Source organism: Oratosquilla oratoria, chromosome 12, assembly GCF_046742065.1.
Source record: "Oratosquilla oratoria isolate Oo_2021 chromosome 12, ASM4674206v1, whole genome shotgun sequence".
In the NCBI taxonomy this organism is placed as follows: Eukaryota; Metazoa; Arthropoda; class Malacostraca; order Stomatopoda; family Squillidae; genus Oratosquilla; species Oratosquilla oratoria.
The window spans coordinates 973,420-998,419 of NC_134788.1; the positions used below are offsets into that span (position 1 = coordinate 973,420).

Sequence of the window (25,000 nt, forward strand, 5' to 3'; positions counted from 1 at the left end):
ATGTTCTTCCTCCTTCTCGTTCTCCTCATCGTCCTCCTCTTCCTTCTCTTCTTTTTCCTCTTCCTCTCCGTCCTCCTCCTTCCCCTTCTGCTTCTCATCCTTTATCCTCATCTCATCGTCCACGTTCCTTCCTCCTCCTCTTCTCTTCTTTTTCAGCCCGTCCTCCTCCTCCTACCCCACCTCTCCTCTGTCACCATGACTTTTTTCTCTGTCAACAAAAGAATTGAAGCAGGAAAAAAGTAGAAATAAACCAAAATAGAAAATGAATGGCATTAGATAGAACACGATACTAAAGTGATAATGACAGTGATGATAACGATGATGATGATGATGATGATGATAAGGAATAGTAGCAATAGCATCTTTTACCCTCTCAAGACACTACTACAGGCACACACCCGTTGCATCCCCTCCCCTGTCTCCATCTTCATTTTCTCTTCATCCTCCCAAAACTTGGAGTGTTGCTCCTCCATCCACCCCCAGCCAGCCAGCCATCCAGCCTCAGCACCTTAATTCCCCTCACTCACTCCGCTCCCAGTGCCCCTCCCTCCCTCACTCCTTCTCCTTACCTTTTCTCGCCCGTTTCCCTCCATTTCTTCTCGTTCCTTCTTCTCCCTTCCTATTCCCCTTCTCTACCTGTATTCTCCCTCCCCAGCCTGATCTTCCTTGATTTCCCTTCCCCCTTCCCCGCTCCCCCTCAGCTCGCCTCTCCTGGCCTCCTCCTCCTCTCGCTTCCCACTTTCCCTCCTTCTCCATCCCCCAGGCCGCCTTGCCTTGTTTGTGCATTCACCCCTTTCCATTTCTTGCCGTTTCTAATCGTTTACCCTTCTTCCCACCTTCACGACCCATCTTCTCTCTCCTTCGTTCTTCTTCCTTGGTCAGTCTTCCTGTTGTCTGCTCGCTCCCTCTCTCAAGGGCATCTCAGCATCGGTACTGACTTAATTTTTTTTTTCTTCCTCCACCATCATCTGCGTTCTTCATCTCCTTCGCGACGAAGTACATCCCTACTACTTGTTCTCTCTCAAGGGCATCTCAGCATCGGTACTGACTTAATTTTTTTTTTTTTTTTTTTTTTGTCTTCTTCCTCCACCATCATCTGCGTTCTTCATCTCCTTCGCGACGAAGTACATCCCTACTACTTGTTCTATTTCTCCTCTCCGTCTGTCTCTGTCTTTCTGTCTCTCTGTCTGCTTGTCTGTTCTGTCCGTCTGTCTGTATGCCTCTCAGTCTCTATCTGTTTGTCTTTCTGTCTGTATCTGTTTCCCTGTCTGTCTGTCTGTCTGTCTATCTATCTGTCTGCCTGTCTGTCAGTCTTTCCGTCTCTCTGTCTTTCTATCACTCTGCCCGTCAATATGCTTGCCTGTCTCTGTCTGTCTGTCCATCTCTCTGTCTGTCTGCCTGTCCATCTGTCTGTTTGTATGTCTCTGTGTGTCTGTCTCTGTCCGTCTGTCCATCTCTCTGTCTATCCGTCTGCCTGTGCGCCTCTCTCTGCCTGTCTTTCCATCTCTGTATATCTGTCCGTTTCTCTTCCTGTCTGTCTGTCTGTCTGTCCGTCTACCTGTATTCTCTCAGTCTCTGTCTTTCTGTCTCCCTCTGTCTGTTTTTTCTGTCTATCTGTCTCTCTCCCTCTCTCCCACCCTCTCTCTTTCCTTCTCTCCCTCTCGCTGCATACGAGTATGCCTCAAATGGTGTGTGTGTGTGTGTGTGTATTCACTTGGTCTTTGGATCACGTATTGGACTCGTGATCGACAGCTATTTCCCTCCTGGAAGAGAGCTCAGAGCTCGTAGGTCCGATCTATGGGTAATGCTATGACCTTGCACACACACACACACCCCCAACTCCCCGCCCACGAGAGTCAGAGTAACGACCCGAGGCACAGCGATACCGAAATAATTTCGGCCCTGGGCAGGATTCGAACTGGGTACTGGGAGCACTTCTACTTCCCAGTTCAGCACTCTACCAACTGTATGTGTGTGTGTGTGTGTGTGTGTGTGTGTGTGTGTGTGTGTGTGTGTGTGTGTGTGTGTGTGTGTGTGTGTGTGTGTGTGTGTGTGTGTGTGTGTGTGTGTGTGTGTGTGTGTGTGTGTGTGTGTGTGTGTGTGTGTGTGTGTGTGTGTGTGTGATTCACCATGGTCTTGGATGACGTGTTGGACTCGTGATCGACAGCTACTACCCTCCCGTAAGAGAGCTCAGAGCTCATATATGACCGATCTATGGACAATGCTGTGACCTTACATGCACATACACACCAAACTCCCCGCTCACGAGATTTGGAGTAACGACTCACAGCGTAGCGATACTGAAATTACTTCAGCCCTGGGCGGGAATCTTACCTGTGCGTGAATCTTACCTGTGCGTGCGTGCGTGCGTGCGTGTGCACGCGTGCGAGCGCGCGCGCGTGTCTGTGTGTGCGTGATACTGATTTCTTTCACCCCTGGGCGGGATTCGAACCCGGACCGACGGAGTAGCGGTTGCGAACGGTACCACTGCGCCATCGAGCCGAGTGTATAGAAGTGTGTATGTATATGCATATATGCCTATGTATATGTATATCTAAGAAGATCTCTAGAGACCCAGCTAATGGCCTCAGTAAAATTGAACGGGCCTAATTCGTAGAAGCCATGAATTCACTTGCTGGAACTCTCCCGAGCTGCTACCACTCAGTCACTGACTGAGGGGGATCATAACCTTGGTTACATAATTATAGGGGGAATGTTGAAACACACACACAAGCGCGACCAACCACTTTGGCCCTTCATTAGCCAGGTACCGCTAGTTAATCACAAACTGGCTAAGTGTCTACGTGCACTGATCTCACCCTTCACACCATCCCCCATTCAGTCCCAAGTCCAATGGAGAATTCCTCAATATTATAGAGACAACACGACTATATAGAATCATAGCATCAATGGATGTTGAATCCCTCTTCACCAATGCACCTTTGGACGAGACTATTAACTTCATCTGTAATGGACTATATCACTCAGGAGAAACACAGTTCCCGATTTCCGAGGACGTACTGTGTCGATTATTACAAGCCTGTACTAAAGAAATAACGTTCTACGGACCCGACAAGAATATGTGGATTGTGCAAACTGATGGTGTTGCCATGGGTTCCCGTTAGGTGTCATGTTTGCCAACTTTCGTATGGGCTCAATCGAAGAGAGGATATTTACACAACACCCTAAACTCAAACGCTACAATTTTTGTTGAAGATATTTTTGTCAGGGCTAATACCGAAGAGAATGTTTCTCAAATCATTGAGGTGGTCAGGGAAAACATTTCCCTCAGTTTTACACAAGAACTTGAGATTGACCACAGACTCCCCTTCCTCGACACCGCTGTACACAGAGGCACAGGCAGTTTTTTTCTACGGAAATGTACGTAAAATCTACCAATCCAGGATTCTGCTTAAATGGCGCTAGCGAACGTCCTGGGAGATAATGACGCGGCGTAATAAAATCTTTGGTCAAGCGTGCGTTCACACACTGCCCTACATGGACGGCTACTAATGCTGAATTAAAAAAGAATCTCTTAGCTCCTTACTAACAACGGGTATCAGAAAGAAGAAATAGACAAAGTTATACGAAGACGATGCTTACAAATAAGACGAGAAAGCTGTGAGAAATGTCATCCAGCGTACTGTCCAGCCCAATAATCCTGATGCACACAAGCTCACAATTTATTGCAAATACCGTCGAACCTCCAACCTAGTTATGAAGAACAGCTGTCTCCCACCAACAAATACACTTCAGGATGCGAGCCTAGTATACCAATATACTTGCAATCGCCGACCCACCAGGTACATAGGTTTCATTACCACTACATTAACCAAAATAATCTCAGCACACTTGCAGGAGAAACGCGCCGTCATAATAACAGAACCCACGGACAAGCACTGAGCAGGAAGCAGATGGAAGACCATACAGTTTCCAACACAAAGAACCAGACACCAGGAGATTAAGAATGACGGAAGCAGTATACATTCATGACCGAAAACCCATTATGAACCCCCAACAACTGCCCGAATCCCCCCCCCCCCTCGGCAACAAGGTCCCAAGCAGCAACGCACGGAGCATCACGTGAACAAATTGGACAAATAGCACCCTACGGAGCTCCACCTCCCGAACGCAGGACATAAAGATTGTCTACATGACACCGCACAAATGTTACTTCCCTCCCTAAAAGTTACCCCTCGTGTGTTACCTCCCCAAATGTCATCATGAACCAAATAAATAGCCACGTCACGAGTAACACACAATTACACCTGTACATTTATCGCAGGTTAATACTCCTGAAGACGGCCGATTGATGACCGAAAGTCGTCTAAAGAAAACTAACATGGATTTTAGAAGTCTACTTCGTAACCTTACCAACGTAGACCGAAACATTGTAAGAAATTTTGAGAATGCAATCTGAACAATGCTTAACTGCTGTTGACTTCAACAGAACATTCTGAATGGCCTTTACCCCAAATACGTATGTACACGTATTAAGATATGTACATATACGTAAAGAGTCAATGAAAGGTCATCTTAAGGGGTCACACTGGGCTTCCACGGGGTCCAACAGCGCCGACAGTTGAGAGTTCGTTTGAGTAAAAACGACTTCGGTTACATTTTTTTTTTTTTTTTAAATCTCCAAGTATGACATTCTTTTTTCGTCATATAAGTATAGCAAAGCTGAACTGAACGAATAACTGAGAGAATGTTAGACGTACTGTTGAAATGTTCTTAGAGAACTCCATATTTATATAAGCAAAGTCATATTCCAGTTAATAAAATGGAGGCTGGAAGTAGGATGTGGTAGGAAAAACACTGTGATAACCCCTTAATACAAAAATATGAGAAATATTGCTACTTTAGTACGTATGTAGTAGAGTGTGTCAAAGTAGGGACCAGTAGAATGACAGACTGCCCCCCGACAGAGGGTAGTAACTATGACGAAACAATATGGAAAGTGTGCGTTTTGCAGACTTAGGAAAACACGATTAACTGTTAGTTGTACTTAGTGTAGATGTTTCCGTGATTCTATCATCATTTTTGTATTAGATTAATGCAAAATGGGAATTAAAAAAAGTCAGAATCAGCTTTTGCACGCTCTAAATGTGGTTTTGGTATATATGTAATTGTTTCACTTTACGTGACAGTAAGTTATGGACAATGAATTTTCACTCGCCTACGGCTCAAACCATCTGCTACGGTAAATAAATAAGTAATTAAGCCAAACAAGGTGTGGCTGGCATTTTGGACAAAAGTTCGAAACTGGTACAGAACTTGTTATAAGGCGAGGCTCCATGCCAAAAGTGTGTGTGTGGGGGGGGGGGGACTCTTCTTCACATGGGCGAGGTCTTATAAAGGGGTTCAGTTCTCAACAGCGAGGTCCTGTTCAGTCGGGGGCTCCAGGCGGTGTGCAAATGCTTTGCCGTCGGTGTTCGACATGGATGAATTTAACTAATACAAATATAATTACCGTTACAAACAGTCTACGGAAAGCAAGCGGTAAAACAAACCAAAATATTGACATGCGCAATCTTGCAATAATTGCACGTATGTCACTAAAGTGCTCAGTTGCGTTTACGAATAAATAGTTGAAAATGGAAGGTTTCGCACGGCATTCCCCTGGCAACGATCAGCAACGGACTCTCCCGCGCCTCCATGGTTGTCACCAAGATGGCCTCCCTCCCCACTTAATACGATCCATTTCTCGATTCATTCTCCTGTCGTTCTCTTTACCTTTCAATACATCTGTGTAACTAACTACTTATCGATATTCACCTACCTAATTCATCTATCTATATCTATCTACGTGTCTACCGCATACTTAATATATTACTCCAAATATGAATGCATATAATTATGTGTATGTATTCATATATGCATGCATGCATGCACAGGGCCGTTTCTAGGCACAGGCGACACAGGCGGTCGCCTGGGGCGCCATTTGCTGGGGGGGGGGGCGCCAAATTGCCACCCAAAATTAATATATAAATAAATGAGAGACAATTTTTTTTTTACGTGAATAATTCAAATAAATATATAAATACAAGTGCAAACGCGAAAATAAATGAATAGTGAAAGTGACCCGTCATCCAGGAGGTGCTCAGATGAGAGGAAGGGTGGGAGGGGTGTGGAGTGTATTTAGGGATGAAATGGGTGGGAGTGTTTTTATGCCTTTCCCTTTTTGGCTACCTCCCTTGGAAGGGGGAAAAAGCCTTGGTATATGTATGTATGTATGAAAGTGTTGATACTTGATGCAACTGTGTTTAATGTTTGAAAGCACATTTCACATTTTAGCCGGTTGTTATTTCCAGCCCTGAGGGTGGAAGGAGGGAGGGAGGGAGGGGGGGCGCCATAACGAATTCTTGCCTGGGGCGCCTGATGAACTAGAAACGGTCCTGTGCATGCATGCATGTGCGTGTGTTTATGTATGTATAGTATGTATGTACGTACAGTCACTCAAAAAAGTATCGGTTGGTGGTGTTAGGTGTTCGTGGCTAGGTGACGAGTGAAACAACAGAATCATCGATGTTCCTGTACAGTTGGTAGTCGTGACAGAGTTGCGCCCTACCTCCCTTCCCCACGCTAAAATACGTGTTGTAGAATATGCATTTCATGCGCGAAGATGCGACAAGAGTGAAAGTAATTATATTTGCACCGACAAGAATTTCTTAATATTTTATTGTTACTGAAATCACACACGCACACACAACTAAATAAATACACACAAATTTACCACGAGCATAGCTCCTTCCCGTATGATACAACTAGATAAAATAACTCAGAAAAGGTTTGATGGCGCAGCGGTAGCGATCGAAACTATTGACACAATGGTCCGGATTCGAATCCTACCCAGATCTGAAATTTCAGTATTGCTATGCTGCGAGTCGTTACTCCAACTCTCGTGGGCGGGGAGTCGGGTATGTGCGTGTGCGGTCACAATATTACCCATAGGTTGGTCAACGACACTGGACTCGTCATGTGAAGTTTGTTCCTACGTTTATTCCTGTGTTAAATGTGGTGCAGCCTGATGTGTGGATTTTAGGTCCATCTTTGGTAGGCCAATTACACATATATTTGTTCATTCTTTGTGTTTTTTCACGTCTATTTCTTCTCAATTATATGTTAGGTTCTCTCGCATTACGGGCAAGGGGTAATTACATTTGAAATTGAGGGGTTTTGCTGCATAATTTTGGTCACATGGATATTTTAGTCCAACGATTACATTTGCTAGGCCATTTCGTTTATTATCTCTCAGTCTTATAATGATACTCGTCTTGCTGTTTTATCACTGTAAACTCGAATATGATGTTTTCTTCACACTCCACAGAAAACGAACGCGGAGGATTGGCGACGACGCGACGTCCTGCCGCTTGCTTGCCTCTGACCAAGATCTAAGAATATAAGGTCTAACCACTTCCGACCGAATTTCGAGGGAGTTGGCGCAGCGGGCCCGTGAACGTCACCTGGCTGCTCAAAGTGGGGTTAGCGGGTCCTATAGCTGTCAGTTGAAGCTGGTCCGTCGTTCAAAAATGACGTTGCCTTCGCTCGCACTGCTCCACGCAATTAGTTATATTCTGACAAATATTATATAAAATATATATATAAATATATATAAAATATTATAGTTCCTGTCTATATATATGAATATATAATATATATGATATATAATATATATATATAAAGTATTATAGTTCCTGTCTTCCTTGGCGTTTCACAGTTTTCTTCAGTGTATCACAAAGAGAAAATGGACTCAGCCAAATGACGTCAGAAGCTGCGCAGAAGAATTCCAACGGTCTGACCTGTATATTTACACCTTGCCTCTGACCACGCGAGAACTTGCAGACACGTTCTGACTCGACGGAATCGTCATTTTTTTTTCTCATTGCAGGGTAGTACCTGCATGTTTACTTTCATTATCATTTAATGGTGTGAATGTCGTCGTTTCAATATGAATACTTTATCAGATAAATTTGACCACAAACATGAATTAATAAGAGCAAAAGCGAGGTTTTATAGAAAATCCCAATGAGCTCGATGTAAAGTATTCAAGTTTCTGATTCCATCCTTTCTTGCCCGGCGCCGTGGTGTGATGCACACGGATAAGAACGTAACAGCAGAAAAGTTTTTATTTAAGAAGCGGTAGTTCAGTGGTTAGGGTCACGGAGCCACGTCCCGAGGGTCCCGCGCTCGAAACCCGGAGGGTGCTTTTCCGCTTTCTATCAAAGCTCGCCTTGGTAAAGGTCCCCGGAACTCTCGTTCTTAGAACTGATATCTGTTGCCAATTTTATCTGATAAAGGCATTCGTATCAAAATGCATTATGTTCCCTCTGTCAAATAACAGTTGCAAGAAAGGACGCGGGTGCCTGACTTAGAGTGAGGTGAAATATACGAAAAATAAACGTGATCGCATTTCCACTGAGGTTGATCAGGGGCAAGCGACATGACGTCACCATTCTTCTGGGCTCGTTTTCTATTGAGTACATGTATAGTCCAGGAGCATTAGTTATTTTATTGTCAAAAAGAGGAAAAAAATGTTACAGAGCGGATCATTTCAGCACTTTGGCATACCATAAAACCCAAGAAACTCCATTTAGAATTGAACTCTGAAATGACGTCGAAAGTACAAGCCACCCCCTGAAATGGCGCGCGCGCCTCCTCGAGACCCTGGAGATGGGTGCAGTAAATCCTTTTTCTTCAATTGGGTAGAAACTACCAAAACGTAGATAGAATTATGATTTGGAAGCGTTAAACAACCACTGCATCGGTGCGTTCAAACAAATAAGCATAATGAGCATTTTATAACACAATCTGTGTCAAATGTAATCAATGAAAGTCGGGTTAGGATCCTTAACCCATTCAACTCCGATGACAAGATGTCTTGTCATTTGGTCAAATAAAACAAAAAATCATAAAACACCAAAATGTTTGATCAAACACCAGAAAAATATGACGTCAATCCTCGCTTCGCTCGCAGCGAAGTGAGGACTGACGTCATATTTTTCTGGTGTTTGATCAAACATTTTGGTGTTTTATGATTTTTTGTTTTATTTGACCAAATGACAAGACATCTTGTCATCGGGGTTGAATGGGTTAAATGTTCTTAGCATGTTTCGGAATCAAGATAGATATCTCCACTTGACAGGCTGGTTGTGTGTTTGTGTAGCTGTGTGGCTGGCTGGCTGGCTGTACGGTTGTCTGGCTAGTTGTATGACTTTCTGGCTGGCTGGTTGGCTGGCTGGTTGGCTGGCTTTGTGGTTGTGCGGCTGGGTGCCTGTGTGGTTGGCTGGCTGTATGGCTAGCTGTGTGGCTTTGTGGCTGGCTGGTTGGCTGGCTTTGTGTCTGTATGGCTGGGTGGGTGTCTGTGTGGCTGGGTTTGCGTCTGTGTTATTGGGTGGGTGGGTGGCTGGCTGTGTGGCTGTGCAGCTCTATGGCTGTCTGGGTGGCTGTGCAGCTATATGGCTGGCTGGGTGTCTGTGTAACTGGTTGGCTGGGTGTTTTTGCGGCTGTGTTACTGGCTTTGTGGCTGTTTGGGTGGCTGTGTAGCTCCATGGCTGGCTGGGTGGCTGTGTGGCTGGCTGGGTGGCTGGCTGGCTGGCTTTGTGGCTGGTTGGTTGGCTGTGTGGCTGGCCTAGCTGGCTGTGTGACTGTGTGGTTGACTGGCTTGCTTTGTAGCTGTCTGGCTGTGTGGCTGGTTGGCTGGCTGTTTGTCTTCGCGATTGGCTGGCTGGCTGGCTGTATAACTGTGTGCTTGGCTTGCTGGTTGTGTGGCTGGCTGACTGGCTGTCTGGCTCGCTGGCTGACTTGGTGGCTGGCTAGCATCCTGGCTGGCTGGCTGGCTGGCTGGCTGGGCGGCATCATGGGAAGTTGGCTGGCTGGCATTGTGGCAAACTAGCTAGTCTCACAGTCAGCCAGCCAGCCAGCCAGCCAGCACATACAGCCACAAAGTCACCCAACCAGCCAGGCACACATCCACACAGCCAGCCATCCGGTCACACAGCCAGCCATGTAGCCATACAGCCAGCAAGGCACCCACACAGCTAGCCAGCTAGCCGCACAGCCACAGAAACAGGCAGCCAGCCACACAACCAGCTAACCAGCCACACAGCCAGCCTGCCAGCCAAACAGGCACACAGAGGGACACCCAGCCCTACAGCCATCCAGCCACGTAACCACACAACCAGCCAGCCAGCCAGTTAGGCAACCACACAGCCAGCCAGCCAGCCAGCCAGCCAGCCAGCTAGGCAGCCAGCGAGCCAACCACAAAGCCAGCCAGCCAGCCAGCCAGCCAGCGAGCCAACCACAAAGCCAGCCAGCCAACCACAGAAATAGTGAATAACATATATGAATACAAATGATAAATGATAAACAATAAGTAATAAATAATAAGTAACAATTAATGATTAATAAATGATGAATAATAAACAGTAATAATAAATAATAAATAATGATAAATAATAATGAATGATATGTAATAATAAAAATAAATATTGAGGAATGATAAATGATACTGGTAAATGATGAATATCAATTAACGAATAGATATTAAGTAATAAATGATAATAAATAATAAAGTATAGATATCTTATAATAACAAATGATATAAAACAATAAAAATATGTAATAACAATAAACAATAGAAAACGAATATTAAATAAAATAAATATAATAGAAATAGGATAAATAATAGCTAATAACATATAGTAAATTATCAATAATAAACACTAAAAATAAATAATAGATATTATATGATAAGTTATAAATGATAAATAAGTAATAAATGATAAATTATAAATAACAAATAATACATACATACATATACCAAGGCTTTTTCCCCCTTACCAGGGAGGTAAAAAAAAAAGAAAAAAAAAGGAAGGCATAAAATCATTCCCATCCATTCCATCCCTGAATACACTCCGCACCCCTCCACCCTCCCTCTTATCTTAGCACCTCCTGGATGACGGGTCATCCCTGCACCTTGTCCACTGCCCTGGGTCAGAAGCAGTGTTGCAAGACACAGCACGTCCACAGCAGGGCTGCTTCATTAAATCGGCGACCCCCCTCTCCGTCCCCCCATGCATAAAAGGAGAAGACGGGGAGAAATCCCTTCGGGCTGCGTCAAATTTTGCTCACACATACTACCTCACCCCCCACCCATTCCACTTCATGCATCACAACATCATCCATATACAACCATTCTCCATTCACCCCTGTCTTCTGTCCTCTCCTGTCCTTCCTCAACAGACATTCCCCTCTTCCCCAAAGCCCCCTTCACCCCATCCATCTACCTCATCCTAGTACGTCCCTTCATGTTCACTCCCTCCACATCTTTTACTAGTCTTTCTTCACTCATTCTTTCCATGTGTCCAAACCATCCTAATACTCTTTAATCAACCCTATCTCCCAACTCCCTTTCCACCCCTGTTCTCCTCATCACCTCATTTCTCAGTCTATCTAGCCTAGTAACCCCAATCATACTTCTCAGACACCTCATCTCAAACACATTCAAACTCCTTCTCTCTTCCTCTCTTATATTCCATGTGTCTGCCCCAATCTGGCACAATCACTCCTTCATACAGTCTCCTCTTAGCATCCATTCCCAAATGTCTGTTCTTCATTACACTCTTCAATCCACCAAGGCATTTACTCGCTTCTCTCAATCTACATTCTACCTCCACCTTCACTCCACCTTTTCCTGCCACATTTGCACCCAAGTATCTAAAACTATTCACTTCCTCCAGTCGCTCTCTCTTAATGCTCACTTCCAGTCTACTGCCACTTTCACCCCTTGTACATCTCATCACCTTACTTTTACCCACATTTATCTTTAGTTTTCTTCTATCACACACTCTCCCAAATTCTGTCACCAACTTCCTCAATCCTTCCTCCGATCCTGCCACAAGCGCAGTGTCGTCCGCAAACAACAGCTGGCTCACCTCCCACTTTTCTCCATTTTCTTTAACCATCTCCAATCCCTGACCCACTACCCTTGCATTTACCTCTCGCACCACCCCATCCATGTATAAGTTGAACAGCCAGGGTGACATAACGCATCCTTGACGTCCCACCTTTACCTCGAACCACTCACTCTCTCCATTTCTAATCCTGACAAGCTCTACTACCCTCATAAAAACTCTTGACAGCTCCTATTAGCTTTCCTCCTATCCCGTATATCCGCATAACCTCCCACAGTGCCTTTCTGTCTACTCTGTCGTAAGCCTTTTCCAGATCCATAAAAGCCCAAAAAACATTCTTCCCCTTTCCTATAGCTTTCTCACATATGTCTTACCACAAAAATCTGATCTACACAACCTCTACCCATCCTAAATCCACACTGTTCCTCACCAATTACTCCCTCTCTTCCTCTCCTAATCCTCTCAATCAAGATCCTCCCATAAGCCTTCCCAACTACACTTAACAAGCTAATCCCCCTGAAACTACTACATTCACACTTGTCCCCTTTTCCCTTGTAAAGTGAAACTATACAGGCACTCCTCCAGTCCTCCGACACTCCACCCTCTCTCCAGCAAACATTATATAACCTCACCAGCCAGTCCACCATCACTGTACCTCCTTTTTTAGACATTCTGCATGGCATCCATCCAGACCAGGTGCCTTACCTGCTTTCATCATCTTAACAACTGCCTTCACTTCATCCTTCCTTATTTCTACTCCATTTACCTCACTCATCACGGTCATTTTCTTAGCATTTCCCACTGCAGTTATCTTTCCCTCTCTATCCTCCCTCACATTTAGCAACTCCCAAATATATTCTGCCCATCTTCCCCTTACTGCCTTCTCTTCCATTATCATCTCTCCATCTGCTCTCTTCCATTATCATCTCTCCATCTGCACCTTTTACCTTTTCTTCTCTACTTGATTCGCCTCCTCTTCCTCTCTTAATTTCTTTCCAAAACATCTTTTTATTACTTTCCAAATTTTCTGTCACACTCTTACCCCATTTCACATCTGCTCTCCTCTTTGCCTCCTTTACCTTTTGCTTTACTTCTCTTTTCTTTTCTTTGTACCTCTCATATGACTCCCTCGTCCTATTTTGTAACTAATCTGAGAAAGCTCGCTTCTTCTCTTCTACAACCTTCCTTGATTCTTCATCCCACCATTCACAACCATTTCCTCCTGTCCTTCTTGTTCCACATACCATCTTTGTGCACTTTGTGACTCCCCCCTTGAACCATCCCCATTCCTCCTCCACTCCTAGCTCTACTCTATCCTTCACTCCCTCCCACTCCTCCTTCAGCTTCTTCTTGTACTCCTTCTTTTCATTTTCATTTAAAGAGTTCACTCTAAGAACCTCCCTACCTTTTGTCCCTTTCCTCTTTCTCCATCTATCCTCCACTCTCAACTTAGCTTCCACCAAAAAATAATCTAATATTCCCCCACCCTCTCCCCTTAGCACATGTACATCCTTAACTCTTCCTGTCATAATCCTATTTACCACTACATAATCTATCAACGCACTATCTACCACCCTTCCATCCACCACCCTCTCCCATGTGTACTTATGCTTGACTTTCTTCCGAAACACTGTATTTGCTATCATCAACTCTCTTTCTAGACACATTTCTACCATTAACTCTCCACTACGATTCTTTCCTGGAACTCCACATTTCCCAACCACTCCATCGATTGGACCATTTCCTACCCTAGCATTAAGGTCTCCCAGTACTATTACATTGACATTTCTCCCTAAATCATCTATGCACTCATTTATATCTATCCAAAAAGCCTCCCTTTCTTCTACACTCTTCTCACTGCCAGGCCCATACGCACTTACAAAAACCCACATCTCCTTTCCCAGTTTCACCTTCATCCACATTATCCTTGAAGAAACCTCCTTCCACTCCACTACACGTTTACCTTTCTCTTCACTTACTAGTATAGCCACCCCTTCTCTCCCTCGCCCTCTCTTCACTCCAGATAACCTCCCACTTACACTCCCAAACTTACACTCGCCCTTCCCTTTCAACTTAGTTTCACTCAAAGCCAACACATCCATCTTTCTTCTCACAAACATACTACCTATCTCTTCCCTTTAACTCTCATCTGTACCACATCCACGCACATTAAAAGACCCAAACCTTAGGGTGCTGGTCCGAAAACTCCTAGACCCTCTTATGCCTTTACTTTTTTTTAGGAATGTCCCCTGTGGGGCTACAAGGAGAAGGATGCCTAATCCCAATCCCCGTCCCTTTCTTCTCGCCTCTTACGATCCTAGTGGAAATAATAAAGAATAATAGATAAGATACAATAAAAAATAAATAAATAATTAATAATGGATAATAATTGATAAATGATACATAAGTAAATCATACATACATACATACATATACCAAGGCTTTTTCCCCCTTCCAAGGGAGGTAGCCAAAAAGGGAAAGGCATAAAAAACACTCCCACCCATTTCATCCCTAAATACACTCCACACCCCTCCCACCCTTCCTCTCATCTGAGCACCTCCTGGATGACGGGTCATCCCTGCACCCTGCCCACCGCCCTGGGTCAGAAGCAGTGTCGCAAGACACAGTACATCCACAGCAAGGCCGCTTCATTTAATCGGCGACTCCCCCTCTCCGTCCCCCTTTGCATATAAGGAGAGGACGGGGAGAAATCCCTTCGGGCTGCGTCAAAATTTACTCACACATACTACCCCACCCCCCACCCCCCCGCCCATTCCTCCTCATGCAGTCACAACATCATCCATATACAACCATTCTCCACTCACCTCTGTCTTCCGTCCTCTCCCTTCCTTCCTCAACAGACATTCCCCTCTTCCCCAAAGCCCCCTTCACCCCATCCATCCACCTCATCCTAGGACGTCCCCTCATGTTCACACCCTCCACATCTGCCTTCCATACCTCTTTTACTAGTCTTTCTTCACTCATTCTTTCCATGTGTCCAAACCATCCTAATATTCTTTCATCAACCCTCTCTCCCAAATCCTTTTTCACCCCTGTTCTCCTCCTCACCTCCTCATTTCTCACTCTAAGTAAATCATAACGAATAATATATATTGGATAACAGAGAAAGACACTGGAATTCAATCAATAAAAACTATCTGGACAGTAAAATTTTCTCTGTCTCTAGAGAACTAGAGGCAGAGAAGGAATATCGAGGGTTTGAGGAGTAGACTTGGAACGCGTGCTAGTCGTCACTTTTTACGAAAAACGTAAAATAAATAAATAGATAAATAGAAATAAATAAATAAATGAATAAATGACAATGGATTACAAAGGCGGGGCATGCCGACAAGAGACATTTTGGTCCATATCTAGGTCGGATGCGAAAAAATATAATAATGATAAAAAAAAAAAAAAATAGATTAAATGAAAAATTATAATAATATAAATAATAATGAATAAAATAAATGCAGAGGCATAGTTTAGATAATAAACAAATAGGTAAATAGTAAATAACAATAAATTGATGGATAAATGATAATAAATGAAAAGCAAATATTAAACAGACAAATAATAACAAACAAATAAACAAATAATATAAAATAAATGACGGTCATTACAGCATCTTGCTTAGGTGTTTATCTAAACGAATATTAAAGCTTCGAACTGAACTACATTGCACTGCCTCTGCAGGAAGCCTATTCCATTCATTAACTACACGGTTGGCGGAGTTGTTTCTACCCACTTCCAAATTGAATCTATTTCCTGACAGGAGTGCTGTAGGAAAATAAAACAAGAAAAGTGCTACAGGGATTCGGCTTAACATGTATGTGTGTGTGTGTGGAAATATTCCTTACACATTTCCACCAAAATAATGAGAAAAAATTATTAAGCATAATGGAATGGTGGTGGGAGTGGTGATGAACAACAATTAGTGGACACACATACAATTCGCGTGGAGCTCTGTAGCACTATCCTTAAAAAAGAAGAAAAAAAGAAAAAAGAAAAACAAGTCAAGAAAAAAACTAGGATTACGACTCCAGTCTTTCCTCCTCCTCCACCCACCCACTTCAACTTGTCTAAATACACCAGCACACACACACACACACACACACACACACACACACACACACACACACACACACACACACACACACACACACACACACACACACACACACACATGGGCACAGCCTTAAAACAGACACACCAAACAACGGGCGCATAATTAATCAGATGCACTTTCACGTGCACTCGACCGACAGTGCTCGTACGTCGTATACCACCACCATCCGCGGTGCAAATCCAGGATCCAGATGAGAAGACACACTTGAGTGTCATTGCGTGGACACAACATGAGAGAGAGAGAGAGAGAGAGAGAGAGAGAGAGAGAGAGAGAGAGAGAGAGAGAGAGAGAGGGGGGGGAGGGAGGGGGGGGGACTACCTCCGAGTGAGTATCCCACGCGACAAAGCGCCACACACCGGAGATGAAGGAGGAGGAGGAGGGAGCTGCTTGTGCCCCACCCCCTCCCGAGAGCGACACACAGACACACTGAATGCTACTACTTCGTTCTTGTCCTGGAATTGGCCGGGCAACACCATCTCACAGACTTCTGATTTCGAAATTTAAAGCTGTTAGTTTGAAGAAACCCAACAACACAATCCAGTTGTAGAATCAATCAACAAGCTGCATTCAAGTAATGGCACAACTGACAACATCATTGTGTGAAGAACATCACGTTCGTGAGTCGGTTCGTGATTCTTGATAATGTCCGGGGAGGAAATTAGGATTTTTCATGATCACGCTACGCACGGCGCAGTCCGCGCGGCGCGGCGTTCGAACCCAACAACCACAGATTATTTCCACCAGCCAGGGAGGGAAGTCTAGATACTCGTACATCATAGGGCAAAGGCAGCGCACTTCGGTCGCAACTAACCATCTCCTAACTTGAATCCTTCATTTATTTTCTACGTGTGCGTGTGTGTGTACGTGAGTGTGTGTGTGTGTGTGTGTGTGTGTGTGTGTGTGTGTGTGTGTGCGCGCGTGAGTGCGGCCACCCTGTTCGTCTGTCCAAGTCCTATTTCAAGCGTGTCTGCACCTCGTCGGTGACTGGCACTCACAAACTTGGGAGAGATTGCTTGCTGCCATTAGGATGACTTTTCATTTCCATTTCATCAGACGACTTGTGACGTTTAATTCACAAGCCAAAATTGTTCGGGGTTGGAAACTAAAACGGCGCAGACTTCCTCCCACTGAATTAATGTCCTTTTAACAAGTTCCTGTGAAAAATTCTAACCATTGCACCAACTCCTCATGCAATAAGGTCGCAAACGTATGTCTGTTATAAAGCCTACTAGTTTATGAACCTACCTGGATCACGAGATTACACAAATATAATTCATTTCGCACATCCTATTCGTCACCTCCCCATGCTTCTCCTCCTCCCATCAACTCTCTCTCTCTCCCCTGCTTAGTAGATATACAAAGAGAATGATGTGGCATGACCGACCACAGCCGCCATTCCTGCACCTAATAACAGCATCATCCATCGGAGGAGTCGAGTCGAGTCGAGTCGAGGCAGGTGATCCAAGTGTTCGCTCCCTTTACTCTTCTTCTTCTTCTTCTTCTTCAGAGGACACCCCCACCCCCTGCCGCCCTTCTCCCCAGCCGCCGAAGACCCCAACATTTGAAGAAGAGCAAGAAAGGAAGAAGAGGAGGAGCTGAAAGCCGACTCGAGGGACCACCACCAAACGTAATCACGTCTGCCTTAAAAACACATTACATTTGTGCACTTGTGCACAAATGTCCAAAAGGAGCCACGGGGGGGGGGGAGAAAATGCCTACGACCACCATTGCTTTCAACTTTCCAACCACGCCCGTTTGCTGCCAATGGCACACGCTGTGAAAAATCAAACTGTTATGTGTACACACACACACACGTAAATATACACACACATATATATATATATATATATATATATATATATATATATATATATATACACAAGCTGAAACTCGTTTCATTATCAGAACAGTGGCACCTCGAAAATACATATGAACACACGCACGCATGAAAATACACACACACACAATATCCCTTCACAACATAGGTTTAGGGTTGATTCACACTATCAGTCCGGTCGCGCTCCACTCTCGCTCCGCTCCGGTTCTGAGGTATTCAGGGTTGATTCACACTATCGGTCCGGTCGCGCTCCGCTCTCGGTTCTGAGGTATTCACACTATCGGTCCGCTCTCGTTCCCGTCATCCCCCCTCCCTCGACACCAGTAGAAGTCTTACCATCAGTTACGAAGGATGTGTGACTTTTCTGACGCCGAGTTGGCAATAATCGCTATTGCACTTGATGAAGAAGAAGGAAAAAAAAAAAAAAAAACAGAAAAAGAAAGAGATTGTGGGTTCATCCTATGTTGCAAGATAGGAAGACTGAAGGAGAATTTCATACTCTGTATCCTCGTCTTATTGATGATGAGAGTAAATTCCACAGCTATTTCAGAATGAACAAAGGAACATTTGAGAAAATACTATCCAAAATTGAGGATGACTTGAAATGTACAAGAAGATGCTGCACTTCCTGGCACTGATGTGCTTGCACCATACGTTATAGTGGGAGATGAGGCTTTCCCGCTGAAGAGAAATTTGATGAGGCCCTACCCAGGTTCACAGACTGAACATAAGGTAGAGAAGAGGATTTTTAATTATAGATTATCTAGAGCCAGGAGGATAGTTGAGTGCACATTTGGTATTCTAGTGCAAACCTTCAGAATATATTTAAGGAAACTTAAAGCTATGCCTTCTACCGCTAATGCAATCATTACAACAACATGCATACTTCACAATCTGATACACCCAAATGCTGTTGCATTACCAGATACTGTTGTCATGCCTCCATCAAACACAGTACGTCCATATATATATATATATACATATACATATATATATATATATATATACATATATATATAGACACATACATATATACATATATATATATATATATATGTACAATATATATATATATATATATATATATATATATATACATATATAGAGTATATATATATATATTGATTGATTGATTGAGGTGTGAATACCGAATGAGTAGTAGGGTGGTGAGTTTAAACGCTAAGGGTTGATTCACACTATCGGTCCGGTCACGCTCCACTCTCGGTCTGCTCTCGGTTCTGAGGCATTCACACGTACGGTCCGCTCTCGCTCCCGTCATCGCCCCTCCCTCGATTCCAGTAGAAGTCTTACCATCAGTTACGAAGGAAGTGTGACTTTTCTGACGCCGAGTTGGCAATATTCGCTATTGCACTTGATGAAGAAGAAGAAGAAGGAAAACAAAATAGAAAAAGAAAGAGATTGTGGGTTCATCCTATGTTGCAAGATAGGAAGACTGAAGGAGAATTTCATACTCTGTATCCTCGTCTTATTGATGATGAGAGTAAATTCCACAGCTATTTCAGAATGAACAAAGGAACATTTAAGAAAATACTATCCAAAATTGAGGATGACTTGAAATGTACAAGAAGATGCTGCACTTCCTGGCACTGATGTGCTTGCACCATACGTTATAGTGGGAGATGAGGCTTTCACAGACTGAACATAAGATAGAGAAGAGGATTTTTAATTATAGATTATCTAGAGCCAGGAGGATAGTTGAGTGCACATTTGGTATTCTAGTGCAAAACTTCAGAATATATTTAAGGAAACTTAAAGCTATGCCTTCTAACGCTAATGCAATCATTACAACAACATGCATACTTCACAATCTGATACACCCAAATGCTGTTGCATTACCAAATACTGTTGTCATGCCTCCATCAAACACAGTACGTCCAATGAGAGGAAGAGGGGGAAATGCTACAAAGGAGGCTTTTGGCGCGAGAGAAACACTGAAAGATTATTTCAGCTCCCCAGCTGGTTCAATGCCTTGGCAAAATGATAAAATATAAGTAGACAAACAAACTTGTGTAGGAATATTTGTTGAGTGAGCTAAGGAGATGCATTTCCGCAGTGGATAATAGGTTGTTATTATACATATGGAATTTCTTTCTTCGGTTAATAATGTGTATTCTTTTTTCTCTCAGTACCTTGGCAATATGATAAGTATGCAAACATTATCACTGTAGTGCAGCGAAGTCAGGTCATACAGCTCTGGTTTACCTTTTGACTAATTCTATTTGCATTTCATCTAAATCCACAAAATTAAAGTAAGTTTTGTAGGTTATATTTTATTCAGTTGGTGCTTATGAATATCCTCGCTGTACGCATTGTCATTGTATCAGTGATAAATAAAAAGAAAATGTATTTTGATAATTTTTCTAACTTTCTCATGCTCCCATTGTGGTGTTTCCTTTGGATTATCCATGGTTTGGTAGGACAGAAGGTAACACTACTTGCTTATATGAAGGCTGAATCTCGACTGGAGTGGAGCAGGAGGAGCAGGACCGTGGCAACTGAGTTCACACTGGCGCTCACGGTCCAGTCACACTCCGGTCTCGCTCCAGTAAAAATATCTTTTGACGGAACCGTGACCGGAGCGAAACCGGAGCGAGACTGGAGCGAGAGCGCCAGTGTGAATGCTTCCATTGAAATTAATGAGACAATATTGGACCGGACCGAGAGCGGAGCGGGAGTGGAGCGCGACTGGACCGATAGTGTGAATCAACGGGTTGATTCACACTATCACAGATGACTGTGAATAAAACAGGTGACTGACAGCCAGGATAATCCAGTCGTAAATAGAACGAGGTTAATAATAACGAAAAAAGAACAGTCAATCTGTCTGCATCGCACTGCACAACAGATGAGCTATGACGACGACTGCAAAAAACGAGAAGTGGCAGGCAACGTCGCTTTCTCACACTACCTCGTCAAGATCCTAACGAATCTCGACATCCGTGTCCTTATCACCTTTTGGAGTCAAGGCTAGAACTGTTCCTACGGTCACTGAAGGGAAACGATGTCACACTTTTTAATTTCACATGAATATTGTCAGCTGCTAATGATTAAGATGACAAGTTATAGTTTGCAGTGAGAAAGGTACGCCTCCATTCAAATGCGACAATTGTTGTTTCACTTTCTCATGGGAATTGCGCGCCGAGAATGACGTTTAGATAATAGACACGATTTTATTTTTATATTTTGGTCACTCCCTAAACATTATAGTCCACGTATCAATATCAAGATGGGATTTCATTTTTATAAAAAATGAATGATTGAATAAATAGATCAATATTAAACCAATTCATAAATAAATAGATAAATGAATACGTAAAACAACGAAATTTAAATGTGCTATCGCCATTATTTTAGCAAAAAAGGGTAAACTATAGCCGATTTTTAATATTGATTTAATTTACTACGTCTAATTTCTTATCTAATTGATATCTTGGCGATGCACTGTTCTTAAACTTGTGTACCATACTTCATAGTCTGCAAAGAAATAAAACTTCTAGTGCGTTTGGCTCTTTCGAATATATGAAGATTAATAGAATGATAAACACTAATGGAGGAGAGATAACGGACAATGACCAGGAGATAACACAATCATGTAATGAATAGAGGAGCATTTAATCAAGTTTTTGTGAGAGAGGACATAAGCCTACCACTACCAACTCCGGAACTGATCTTCAAGGGCCCTAAGGTCACCAATGTTATAATAACTAGAGAAGATTTGGAGAGCCGACCTTAGGGACTCGAGGAGGACAAATCATCGGGGCCAGACAATATATCACCTGTAGCCCTCAGGGTATGCTGAGATATACTATAGAAACCACTCCTTGACATATCCCAGTCCTCTGTAGACTCTGGAGGGGTCCCCAGTGATTGGAGAAAGGCTAACATCTCTCCCCCATACACAACAGGGGCAGCAGAGTTGACCCCCCCCCACACACACATACTTAATCACCGTCCGTCCCGTGTCACTGACAAGCATCGTGGTAAAGCTGTTGGAGAGTATCATTCGAGAAGTAATTGTTAAACACTCGTCGTCCGATAACAACTTGATTACGGATGCACAGCATGGGCTCAGCGAAAAGAGGAGCTGTGTGTCACCAACATGCTGTGCTACTTGGACGACCTTATTGATGCTGTCGACAGTGGGCAGAGTGTTGACGTTAACGACTTAGATGGTGAGAAAGCGTTCGATAGAGTACCACATGGGAGATTATTGGTCAAACTACAGACGACAGAAATTGAAGGTAAATTGCTCCAGTGGATTAAGGGTTTCCTGTCAGGGAGAATGCATCGAGTATCAACCCGAGGCAGCACGGCATCAGGATGGTTACCAGTCATGAGTGGTGTCCCCCCAGGTACTAACTAGTGTGTTGGGACCTTGTCCCTTCCTGGTGTATATCAATGACCTGGCCAACATTCGGGAGTCCTCAATGATCCTATTTGCGGATGATGGCAGAACCAGAGGGCATCCTATGAAAATAGTAAAGATCAAAATTGGATAAAAGGAAGAACTCGTTTTGTAACAATAGCAAACAATCGGAATGCACTGACACCCAAGTATGTCATAGACTCAAAATCAGTCATTAAATCTGAGGGCAAGTTAGATTAAGCATGGTAATTTCTTAGAAGTACACACCTACGCAATATAGTGCTAGAAAATTAAATAATAATCGCGTAGGTGTGCACTTCTGAAAAAAATACCGTAAATTTCGGATGGGTTCCTTCGCGCGCCGTCCTGTAAACTATCATCTTCCTTACCTTTCGGATCCTGTGTACAGCAGCCAATGTTGCCTACAGGCAGGCGGTGGTTACTACAGTCGCACTCGTAATCCCAGACTGCACAGCCAAAAAAGAAAGAAAAAAAAATTAATGTAAACCATCACAGTAATGCAGAAACACTCCAGTCACATTCACAACGTATACGAAGCGACCGCCTGCACGACTTTCCTCACCCACCGCTTGAGTCATACTGACTGACGAGCGGGCTCAGCAGAGTAGCGGACTTGTACACAAATAAGCGATGTTACAGGGCAAGAGCTCTCAATCGCAAATCAATCTATCACTTTGTCGTAGTGATCAAGATAGGGCCTCTTGTGCTTTTTGGATAGGGGTGTGGAGGAGGGACGGAGGGAGGGAAATGGAGAGGATTGGGGTGGAGGGAGGGAGGGAGGTGGGGAGGATGGGGGGAGTGGAATTGAAATTGTGAATGTGTTTCTAGTGCGAGTCAAATCAGCGTGACAGACACCCAGCAGACCTCTATGATCGCTTGTCTGTCTTGCCCCCCACTTCTGCCTTATCATCTCGCGTTGTTGTCCTTTCTGTCTGGATTATTTTTTTTCTTTCGTTTCTACATCGATACGTCACTGATGTGCAGACACAAAGTTTCGCTTACCATTTGTGCATTACTTCCTCATTTTCAACTCCTCCTCCTCCTCCTCCTCCTCCTCCTCCCCCGCCTTCTCTGCCTCTCCCTCCCGTCCTCCCCCTCCTTCCACCCTTCCAAACGCTCCCCCTCCTTATTTACCCATTTCTTCCCTTATTTCTTTCCCTCTTCTCCTCCTCGTTCTTTTAAAGCTATTTCCTGCCATACTTCTTCTTACCCATCCTTCCTGGTACTCTCCTCGATGTGAAGTCGTGTCTTGAAAGCAAGGTCTTCGTAAACTGAAGCGATGAATGTTCTAACTCCGTATTTTTTTATTATGAAATTTGATTGCACTTTTTTCTATATCATGGTATTATAAAGAAGATATCAATGCTGCACCCAAAAAAATGACCAAGGAAATATTGAAGGGATGGGTTAGAAATTTCTTTTCTTTTCCGGGGTCTACTTTCCGCTATAGAAAATTGACCCCGTGGTCCACTTTCCACTATAGAAAATGGACCCTGGGGTCCATTTTCCGCTATAGAAAATGGAGTCCGGGGTCCACTTTCCGCTGTAGAAAATGGACCCCTGGGGTGCACTTCCCGCTATAGAAAATGGACCCCGTGTCGAATTCCTGGGGGTAGGGGGGGGTCTATATTCCCTTTTATATCGCCATGTGATTCTGATCAGCTAAGGGAAGGCTCTTATCGTTCTGTAGTTGCACACAATACCGGGCATATTAACCTGGTGCAACTGTAATACGTTCACTTTCCAGTAACACTGAAGATAAACCCGAGAACAGGAGTCGCTACATGTCACCAAATATCGTCAAGACACTGTGCACGCCCGCATCACCGAGTTCATTTGTCCTCAGCTGACAACGCACCCACTCCAACCAGGCGAGCAAGGCTGAATCGGTAATGTCGTCGCTTAAGCGAGGTCAGAATAAGACGAAAGCACAGTTGGGAGCAAGTGTGCAGGAAATCACAAGCAGCCCTCCTTCCCTTAGAAAAAGTAAAAGAAAAAACAAGTCCAAGGCTCAAATGCTGAATAATTACGAGTCATACGATTTTGTATTTATTATTTTTGAAGGAAAATGGATAAATGACTGTTAACGAGCACACGAGTGGCATTCCAATATATGGATGAGATTATAGAAATAAATAGAACAAAATCTCGAAAAAACTTGTTCGTCTCAGATGAAGGTAAGCTGCAGTGTCGTCTAAAAATAAATGAATAAATATGTAGATAAATAGATAAAGAAAACAGAATAAATCATTAGACAAAAACTAAATGAATAAAAATATACTTATGAAATTAACACTAATAATGAAAATAATGTATCTGTATATATAAAAAAGCTGTCCGTCTGCCCAAAATTGCTGACGACTTATCGGCAGAGAGCGGTGACGTCACGGGAATGGAGCTGACTGTTTGGCTGCGAGTGAATGGAGAACGGTGACATCACGGGAACGGAGACGACGACTGGTTGGCTGCGAGTGAAGCAAGTTCGCCTAAAGGCACCCTGATGCAAAATGATAATAACAATGATAAATTAAGAAAATAAAGTCTCTCACTATTTCAGACACGTTGAATAAAAATTTTCTAATTCACAGGTGATGGCCTTAGAAATAAAAAAAAATATATATATATAACATAGAGCGTTGAACGCGAGAAGTGGATTAGTTATATTAATCAAAACGTTATTATTGAATTGTATGAACACAATACAATAAATTAAG

General features: G+C 43.5%; 1 protein-coding gene and 1 long non-coding RNA gene across 4 annotated transcripts in view; one reads left to right on the plus strand and one right to left on the minus strand.

Moving 5' to 3' along the window:
* Positions 1 to 22,840, minus strand: part of LOC143030889 (uncharacterized) — a 53,415-nt gene extending 30,575 nt beyond the window's left edge. The window contains exon 1 of the long non-coding RNA XR_012966941.1: positions 22,655 to 22,840. This is a non-coding gene — a long non-coding RNA (uncharacterized LOC143030889). The remainder of the gene's footprint in view (positions 1 to 22,654) is intronic.
* The window catches only part of LOC143030887 (uncharacterized), a 485,211-nt gene that overhangs the window by 104,028 nt on the left and 356,183 nt on the right, over positions 1 to 25,000 (plus strand). The window lies entirely within an intron of this gene.